The 9,624-nt window shown below is 48.1% G+C and overlaps 1 long non-coding RNA gene across 1 annotated transcript in view; it reads left to right on the forward strand.

The window, feature by feature from the left end:
• LOC138503547 (uncharacterized) overlaps nucleotides 1-8,422 on the forward strand; it is a 386,624-nt gene extending 378,202 nt beyond the window's left edge. The window contains exon 3 of the long non-coding RNA XR_011279660.1: nucleotides 7,980-8,422. This is a non-coding gene — a long non-coding RNA (uncharacterized lncRNA). The remainder of the gene's footprint in view (nucleotides 1-7,979) is intronic.
• The last annotated feature ends 1,202 nt before the right edge of the window (nucleotides 8,423-9,624 follow it).

A 9,624-nucleotide genomic window follows, 5' to 3' on the forward strand; every position in this document is an offset into this window, starting at 1 on the left:
GCAAAAAAAATCCATGAATCGGGCCTTTTGTCTGCAGAAAATGAGGGGCATTCCAGAAAATGAGAGGGGATAGGGGCGAAGGGCGTAGGGAAAGAAGGGTTACAAGGGAAGAGAACGAAAGGGACAGGGGTGGCTACATGAACAGCGAAGGAGGAGTAGATGAAATGAGAAAAACGAGAAAGGTGTAGAAAGGTGGAGAGGGAGAGACACAGGGAGAGAGAGACAGATAGCGAGAGAGAGAGAGAGAGAGGAGGAGCACAGCTTCATGGAGGGTGACAGGAGCGCAATGTTTCATCACCTTTGTTAACACAGAGACATTCCAAGCTCATGAAACGCTCTCTTTCAGTTAAGCAAACACATCAACATCAGACACCAGAGTCAGTTTACAGCGGCTGGCGCCTGCCACCTTGGCACAGGCGCACCGAGAAGAAAGGTGTCAAAAAGAGATTTACGGCCTTGTTTATGAAACTGTTTTCTTGCCCACGTTGTGTCTGGTGCCAAAGGGATTCGCATAACGTGGCCTATATATAGGGCTTACAGTGGGGTAAGATGTCGTGAGATAAGTAGTCATCGAACAATAGTCGGGGACAGGGCCTGAAAAGTCTCTGTGACAATAGATACAGACCTTTATAAAACGTGTGGCCTAGAAGGCTCCGTTTTCGTACCTGGCACGAAAGAGACATTTTTTAAAAGCTGTGTAAACTATAATTGATCATCAGTCAAAAAAGCATGCAAAATAAAAATATTCACTTCTGAAGACGAAATCACAGTACGTCAATGTAGGTGCCAAACCTTTATTTCCTTTGAAGGAAATCCATTTTTCTTATGGTTAGTTAAAGTCAGTCAATCGTTGTACTTGCAAGAATGCAATGTAATAATTGGTTATAAAAATCAATGTATTCTCTATTTTATATTTCTCCTTCATAGTATTACAAAACAAATAATCTGACTCCAAATGTATGAACTGGATGATTTGATTCTAAACCCGAGGAGATAGCGTCACCTACAGGGCAAGAGCAGTATTTTCACTCATAATATTTTCATTGACTTTTGGCATGCAGGGAAACCACCTTGCGATTCCCTGGCTGGGCTTTGACTGGAGGGTACATTTTGGACCTTGCCGGGTTTGAACCCCGTTTAGCCACCTAGGTCTGGCCCACTTAGAGCTCTACCCATGTGCACACTTACTATAATCACTGCCCATCTCCTGCCCCAAAACATATGGCTACCTGGTAATCAGACAGTTCCTTTGTAAGGGGACCCCCCCCACCCACCCGTTATTCGAAAAGGAACTTTGCTGTTTGCAGATATGATTATTTCAGGTATTAGTTTAAAAAATCTTTTGATCCTGCTGCTGAAGGTGTCCATCTAGTCGGTTAATCCTCCAACATTCGGTTTCCATTCCCCAGAAACACCAAAATGGCATTTCTGGTCTCGAATAATGGCGGCAACTAGTAACAGGAGCATAGTTGTAAAAGCCTATGCGGGGTTACAGAATGGCAGAGAGAAAGGACAAGAGGGGGAGCGAAGTGCTAAGCAGGAAAGCAGGAAGGGAAGAAAAAAGTGGTAATGTATGGAGAGGAAACAGCATATCCCACCACTCCCTGGGCCACTGGGCCTCAGGGGTGTGCGTTATATGGACCCAGGGGCGAACCTCCATCTGTTGGTTTGCAGTGCGGGGTTACAAGGATGAAACCTTGCATGGCATCTTTGGTGGTGCGCTTCTCAATAGGCCATCAAACCCTGAGGAATGCGTTTTGTATACTCATGATTACTGACCTGGAAAGTTCCGCAAAACAAATGAGGTGATGGCTGGAAGGTTTAGAATTAATCTTAACCTCTGGCATTGCTCTGGGCAACCCTCCAGACTATCGTTTTTCACCTGCCAAGTCACTACAAAAGCGGAAAGAGAATATGCAAATCATTCTTGGCCCCGCCCCTAAAGGGGTAGGCCAGACCGGACTTTTAGGTCACATTCCTTCTGCATGAGACCACAAGCATCCCAAAACATGTTTCAGCCTGGAAAGTTCTGCAGCCGTACCCAAAACCCTTATTTGGGGCACTGGAAAACAGGACTTCCTGTTGGCCCTGAAAAGGCCAAAAGGGTGAGGGGTTGTCGTCTCTAGAGAATGGGGGAAAGGGTCTGTGGACACAAGGTGGGGCATTAAGTGGTGTGACTACTTGGCCCACATTTGATCCGACTACCACTAATGAAGGGCTTTTTTGAGGAGATTGGTTGCAGATGAGGTGAGCCGTTTGGCTATAAAGGTCTGCGACAACGTGACAGGGCACAGGAGCCCCCAAAGGGAACAAGTCCAGGGAGAATGGAGGAGAGGCAAGCATTACGGGCGGCTTTATTGGGGATTTTGGCAGCCGCTAATGTTAATGTTAAAGGATACTTGTACTGCACACTATCACCACCGGAGTGGTCCCCTGGTGTGTTGCACGTGGGGTTTTGGGTTTAAAGTTTTTACCTGAAAATGACAAAGGAAATGAAAAAGGCCACCCCTGGCCTCGGCCGGACCGTGTGACGTTGGGGACCGGGAAGTCTAAAGGGGATGGTCAGATAAGTAATGCTTAGGATGGCCTTGACTGCAGCTAGTTCTCCGTGATGAAGGAGGGGAAAGGCGGACCAAGGTGGAAATGAAAGAACGGGCAAGAAATGAAAGGCTGGAGGAGGGAGCAGGGAGGGAGGTTCTTATTGTTCTTGAGTGTAATGGTTGTATAGATGAGCAATGTATTGGGACATTTTCTAGTATTTAAGGTGATCAGGGCGAGATTGTTGTTTCTCTGTGTTTACATTTCCCTTCATTAAATGCAGTCTTCTTACAAAAATACACAGGTGTGGGGCCTCTGGGTCACGCCACTCTTTCTTAAGAGACAGACAGACAAAGAGAAGGATAAAGAGAGTGGCAAAAAACGCTAGAGAGCCAGAGAGAGAGAAAGCGAAGAAGAGAGGGAGGGGGGAGAAAGGGGGAGAGAGAGAGCTAGGGAGAGAAAGAGGAAAAGAGTGGAATTAAAGCCCTAGGGCCCGGTTCACGGAAATAGTTGCATGGAAAATTGGGGATTTGCGTGTCAATCTGCGCGCAAATCCGCATTTGGCGAGCCATGGAACCGAATGCGTGTGATTTTTCTGGGACTTGCGAGGATTCCGCGCAGGCCCGGCACGTCTCTGCAAGTGAACGAGTGCCTTGCGCGAGACACCATGCAGAGCGCAGGTGATGCCTGCGCAGGTGGCGAAGTACGGGGCAGATTTTTCAGAAAATGAGGAAGAACAAGGGAAAAAGTGGGCGTTACGAGGGATGGGCTGCAGGCAATCCATAGCACACCTACAAATGCGCACAACAAAGTGTATTCATGGATATGACCACGCAACTTCTCGCCTGCGAAATGCCCACACAAATCTCTCCATCTCTCCACCACCCGAAGGCAGGCGTAAGTACACTTGCGCATAGGAATCGCAGCGCGGAGGTGGGTTTACATGTTAGATTTAGGGGTGCGTGTATACAGCCGGTGACCAATCAGACTTCCTGGTGCGCATATGTAGTGTAGCGTGGTGCAGGAATGGTTTACAGGGATTGGCACGCACATTTTCTGCATTTTACCTGAGTTACAATACATCATACGCATGTTGTCAGGTTGCCGGTAACAGTTACAGGTGACCCCACGCAGGGGCCTCGAGATGCAGGGCCGCTTGCAGGGGACCTCATGCACTTTTGAAGGTTGCGTGTATTCACACCTGGGGGAACACGCAAAGGTATCTGTTTGGACTGTTTTTGCTTTGCGTGGGGGCATGCTGGGTGCGTTCCGGCCGCCACTTGCATAAACGGTTACTTTACACAGAATATTTCATGAATACACGGGCACACATATTTTATGCTGCACGCAGGCTTGTGCAGTGTCGTTCTTGGCACGCGGCCTTTGCGGGAAAAATGCGCACTTTTCCATGAATTGGCCCCTAAGTGGGTGAGATGAAGACAGAGAGGAAGGGAACAAATGCGAGAAAGGAAGAACAGATAGTGAGAGACGTAGAAGGAACAGAATCAAGGGTTGCCAGATAAGGAGGAGAAAGGATAGGGAAAACTACATAAGTTCATTGTTTGAGAGTGGAGAATGTGCACGTGACCGAGACAGGTGAGACAGCGGAAGATGTGTGATTAGCGAGTTATAAGAGGAAGAAAGAGAGATAGAGACATTGTCACTGCTTGTTTTTAACATGACTGTGCAACGAACAGTTATAAATGAAGTGGAAGGATGCACACTTTGTTAAGACATTTTTATGACACTAGTAGTTCATTCACAGCTGCAGTTAAACCAAACTCCCAGAAAACTGATTAGAAATAACACTATCAGGCCAATATTTGGTGTTACTGCTTGATAGAGCTAGCTCGAAGAGATCCTGGGAGGAAGTGTTTTGGGTGGGGAGTGGCAGGTGGTGGATGTGAGTCAGTGGGTGGGTAAATAATGAAACATCACCCTCAAGATGTATGTCCCTCCTCAGATGCCATCTCCCTCTTAGCTGTACTCCGACGCAATCGTTTCAGCTTGTAGGTGGCACTAAAGCACCGCCTACTAGACCAAACTAAAAGAGTGGTGAGTGCGGTAGAGAGAGAGGGAGATGTGTGGCCACACAGCTCAAGAGATTGAGTGAACAGGTTAACACAAGTTGAACTGTTGAGGGTGATACAGATCGTTACAGGTGCTGTAGCTGATTGTTTAAATGCCCTCATCAGAGTCTGGTGAGCTGAGGGCTAGTGGTGGTCGAAAGGCTCAAAAATAATGCACAGCGCAGATTTCGATGAAAACTCCCAAGAAGGCCTTGTCTCCTTTCAACGAATGATGCGTTAAAAGCCACATCTGTGCGAGCTCCAGAAAAGCCTAAACATTTCAATGGGGTTTTCCTCTGATTACTTTCCGAGCTGATAACATGCCAGGCATTCTGTCTGATTGGAGCGTCCGTAACGCAGCCAGGCGGGATTATTCAAGTGCAGTGAATGAGGGGCCGAGGCCTGCTTCCTTTGCCGGCAATGGCAAGCTTTATCAGCTCGCAGGCACATGTTCTCTCCAAGCAGAGGCAGGGATCCATTCTACTCGGCTCACAACATCTCACCGGAGCAGATAGAGGCACCCACCAAGCAGGAGCCCATCACGGGGCGGAACTGCCAATAGCGTGCCCTTGGAGCCATTGTTCCTTATAGCGGAGGACGGGCACCAAAAGCGGACTGGCGCAGGGTCGGACTGGGCCATATCATTGCCTCGGGCACCAATGAAAAAGTGGCCCACAGTTACAAATGGTTATTCATTCTTTTTGTGACACTGTTTGAATAGTACCCAGGGGGAAGGTTTTTGATAAAATGTGATGGAAATTGTGCATTTTAAAGAATATTTATTCAGCCACACGGCAAAAACTATTGGCCGCATAGTGAAGTAACTCATTAAACTTGCTGACCTGTCAGGGCCATTATTGCACCGAAATGACAGGAGTAGTGGAAGTGACTTCAAGCAGCAATGACATCAAAGGAAGTATTATTATATGACCTTCAACTCCAATGACATCACCTTAATTGATATCACCAATTTAAATGGTAGCATCCTAGTTGATGTGATATATATTACCTGCACAGCAGACTCTGTAGTGTCAACCTCAAAGCATTGTAGCATTATCTCCCAGTGCAACATGAGGTGCTGTATTTCGGGCTTCTAGGTCACAGGTATACCGAAGCTTTTATTTATTTTTTTACTATTAAAATGTGATTGGTGAATTAAATCAGTTCAGCTCCACCAATTGTTAGAGAACTGTATTTGCTTTGTCCCTCTGGTGCTATGTCTGTGACCTCTGAACTAAGAGCCTCACGATCAGTGCCCGCGGTACCAAAGTGGGAGACGGGGGTAGTAGATGCTACCCTGGCTGCCCTTGGTGAAGTCCATGAACCCGGGCAATGCCTTACACAATACCCTAGCAGGCATACCATTACAGTGACATGACTCACCCCAGCCCTCCCTTAAAGAACCCACCACCACCACCACACTACAAACTCGCCTCCAACTGTACTTGAACATTTAGAAACGCCCCATCCTGTTTCACAAAAACTCCTACCAGCTTTCTTTCCAATCCCTATTAGTGAGTCTCTTCCAAATGATGCCATGCCAAAACTCCTTACTACCCAGTAGCTGTGGTCTGTTCTCCTTCCATCGTCTCATGACAACTCTCCTTCAGGCTGGTCTATATCCAAAAAGATACTGTCCGGCCACACTAGGCAGGACCACAGATCCTTGGGAAATAGACACAGTAGAGGCAGCCTCATTCTCGGGACATGAAGGTATGCACTCCAGTAATTCAGGGGTGACAACAGAAGGTGTATTTATTGATGAAATGCAATGTGATGTAATGCAATGCGCATTTGTTTAGCACCTTTTACCATTGGTATGGTCTCCAGGCGCTGTACGTTGAACATCCTTGGGGACCGAAGTGCAAGTATGGGAAATTTGTCAGAGAGTTATAAAATATGTGTATGCATTTTAGCCAATATGAAGGTAGGTAGAGGGTGAAACTTCCCTGCAAGTCACCCGTGTTGAGCAGCTAAGTGGGTGGGTGCATGGAGGTGGTCTGGAGAGTGTATAGTTATGTGTACAGCTAGGCCGGATTTATCATGGGGGATAGCTGCATTCTAATGGCAGAGGTGTTGTGCAAAGTGTGTGAAGCAGGAGAGACATTGTGTGTGCAGCTAAACCAAATATTTTATTGTGGGTAATAGCTGCATTGTAATGCTAGAGGTGTTGTGCAAAGTGTTTTACAGTAGTGCATGGGTGCAGGGTAGTCTGGAGAGTATGCGAGAGAGGTATTATGTGTGCAGTTAGATCGAATTTTACTGTGGGAGATAGTTGCATTCTAATGGCAGTGGTGCTGCGCAAAGTGTTTTAAAGTAGTGCCTGGGTGCAGGGTAGTCTGGAGAGTATGTGGGAGAGGTAATATGTGTGCAGCTAGATCCAATTTTACTGTGGGGGATAGTTGCATTCTAATGGCAGAGGTTTTGTGCACAGTATATGACATAGGAGAGACATTATGTCTGCAGCTAGAGCACATATTATTTGGTGGGTTATAGCTGCATTCTAATGGTAGAGGTGTTGTGAAAAGTGTTTAAGAGTAGTGCATGGGTGCAGGGTAGTCTGGAGAGTGTGCGAGACAGGCATTTTGTGTGCAGCTAGATGGAATGTTATCATGGGGCATTCTAATGGTACAGGCGTTGTGCAAAATGTGTGAAACAGGAGAGACATTATGGGCCTAATTCAAAGAGCGTTTTTCAATTGGGTTTTGCCATTTTAAAATGGTTCTTTAAATTAGGCCCTATGTGTGCAACTAGACAGAATTTTATTGTGCGGGATAACTGCATTCAAATGGCAGAGGTGTTGTGCAAAATATGTGAAGCAGGAGATATGTGTTAATACAGCTCTGACCAAGCAACCAGTGTGACACGGCTGTATAATTTCCCAGTGAGTTGTACATTCACCAAGCCATTAGGGAAACAGAACCTTACATTTGTCAAGCCATCATGATGGTAGAGCTGTACATGTGCCTAGCCACCAGGGAAACAGAGCTGTTACATATATGTAGGCGCCGGTGTGTATGGAGCACATACACCTTGCCAACAGGGCAACCAGGCTCTACTTTCACTAGGCCACCAAGGCAATAGAGCTGTACAGAACCTAGAAACCATAGCAACAGAACTGTGATTTTGCCTAACCTCTGGGGAAATATAGCAGAAAATGCAGCCAGGACATGTCAATTACTGTTGTAGGCATTGACGGGGCATGTGTACTTGCAGGGTCGCCCTTACCTTTGCACATTCCAGTCACACAGACAGTCTGTATGTATGCTGTTAATTGTGCACTTCAATCGCAATGCAAATTAAAAAAGCCTGAAATGAACTGGCCGCACTTGAGCTGAACAGTAACAGGTCCCCATTCGTCCCCCCATACAGGTGATGCTTGCTATCCCCTGAAGAGGGGGCTCCTTACCCCTTTACGGAACCCACAGAACAGACACGAGGAGGAATACAATCGTGCACATACCCGTACCCGCAACGTGATTGAGCAGACTTTTGGCCTTTTGAAGACATGGTTTAGGTGCAATAGCAGGTCTGGTGGCGCTCTCCTGTATGGCCATGAGAAGGTGGCCAAGATCACCATGGCATGTATCATGCTGCACAATATGTGTATCAGATGGAATGTGCCACACCCCCCTGACGTTGAAATGGAAGCACCTGATGAGGATGTTGATGGTGATGAGGACGGAGGTGAAGGGGATGCAGGATATGCAAGAGGGGATGGTCAGAAGGGACGTGCTGTGAGACAACATCTGATCAACCAAATATTCTGAGTAACGTGGTTTTTTACTGTCACATGGATATGGGTATGAATGCACTGGTGTATGTTTGGAAGCACGCAATGGACCCTGTCGCCAATAAAGTACACAAACACAATGAAGATGTCCAAGCCTGTGTTTTGATCAGACACCACTGTATTAAGTAACGGAAAGATGAAAAAGTGCATGTCCCCAAACATCCCACCACCCTTCCACCCACCCCCCACAAAAGACCCATAACACCCTTTCTCCCACCCCCCACAACAGACCCATAACACCCTTCCACCCACCCCCCACAACAGACCCATAACACCCTTTCCCCCACCCCCTACAACAGACCCATAACACCCTTTCCCCCACCCTCCACAACAGACTCATAACACCCTTCCACCTACCCCCCCACAACAGCCCCATAACACCCTTTCCCCAACCCCCCACAACAGACCCATAACACCCTTTCCCCCACCCCCCACAACAGTTTCTCATGTCTCTGCCACTGTGTTTCCGTCCGGCCATGCACGCAGAAGCTTCGCCATGAACTCCCTATTGGCCATTGTCTGCAGCAGCATTTGGAGGCTGGCTAGACATGCGCCTGGTGGTGTGTGTGGAGCGGCGGATGGTGCTTGTCTGCGTTGAACCGGCAGATGACGACGTGGCTGACTGTCCTGGTGGTGTGAAGTGGCGGTCCATTGTGTCCGCTATTCGAGTGAGGACCTCCCTAAATCTGCCTCACACAGCCTGTCTGTACAGGCCTCCATCCCCTCCCTGGAGTGCCTTGCTGTCTCCACAATCTCCTCCCTGAGACGGACAGCCTCCTCCACATGCTGGCCAACCAGCACAGTTAGTTCCTTTTGCTGCTGGCTGATGGTGGCCAGGTCGAGGGCAGTGCTGGGTGCTGGTGGAGTGGCTGCTGTGCCCTCTGATGCATCCATGTCAGCAGGTGAAACCACCGTGGGGGTCATAGAACCTAGAATGTTGTCCTCGCCAGGTGTCTGGAGTGGTGATGGCTCAGGGGTTCCAGGGGGGGTTGGGGTGTGCATCTCCATTGTGACATCTGTTGTGTCCTCAACATCAGATAGTGGGGCAGTGGCTGCTGCCTCTCCTGCGGAGCTTGGCGCAGCTGATGGTGGGCCCTCCGTGGCTGGGATTGGTGGTTTTGGGTTCACCTCCGGTGGTGGGGCTGTAGTTGGTGGTGTGGCTACTTCTATCCTGGCAGTGGCACTCCTCCGATGCTTGACACTCATCATGTGGAACCTTCCCCT

The sequence above is a fragment of the Ambystoma mexicanum genome, chromosome 11 (genome assembly GCF_040938575.1).
Source record: "Ambystoma mexicanum isolate Mex_15411 chromosome 11, UKY_AmexF1_1, whole genome shotgun sequence".
Classification (NCBI taxonomy): domain Eukaryota; kingdom Metazoa; phylum Chordata; class Amphibia; order Caudata; family Ambystomatidae; genus Ambystoma; species Ambystoma mexicanum.